Source organism: Cebus imitator, unplaced genomic scaffold, assembly GCF_001604975.1.
Source record: "Cebus imitator isolate Cc_AM_T3 unplaced genomic scaffold, Cebus_imitator-1.0 Scaffold248, whole genome shotgun sequence".
In the NCBI taxonomy this organism is placed as follows: domain Eukaryota; kingdom Metazoa; phylum Chordata; class Mammalia; order Primates; family Cebidae; genus Cebus; species Cebus imitator.
In genome coordinates, this window is record NW_016107563.1 from 64687 (window position 1) to 65289 (window position 603).

Consider the following 603-nt stretch of genomic DNA (forward strand, 5'->3'; position numbering starts at 1 on the left):
AGAGAGAGAGGGAGGGAAGGGCTTTCTCAGATGTGGGAACAGCTTGAGCAAAGACATAGAGGCAGAAATGAGCAGAGTGTGATCAGGAAATACTGATTAACCTGTGGCTAGATCCAACCTTTGTGAAGGGGTCAGCCTGGGGAAGGCCTCGAGCATAAAGAGCCAGCCATTCTGGGAAAGTATACTCATGGTAGGAGATGACAATTTTTTAAAGAGTTCCTTTAGACTACGCACTTATATTTAAAAAGAGTAGTGCTATTCTGTTTTCATATAGTTTCTGTAAATGCATATGAATTTGGATGGTTTTATAATTAATACTGGAATAATCATGGCATGAAATTTGTTGCTATTGAATATTCAGAGAGAAATAGACATTTCTCTCCAATCCTCAGAATATTAAGTCTTTTTATTATTATTTTTTTCTGGCATGTGTTACTGAAGGTCTGCTGTTATAAATGTAGAAAACTGCTAGCCCCACTCATTCACAGTCCATCACCGATTCTGTCTCCCTCACATAGTTGGCCTGAAAGTCTACTCAACATCACTTTTTACACTTACTGAAAGCTTTATTCCACCTTGACTCGATTGTGCATTTTTAATGGG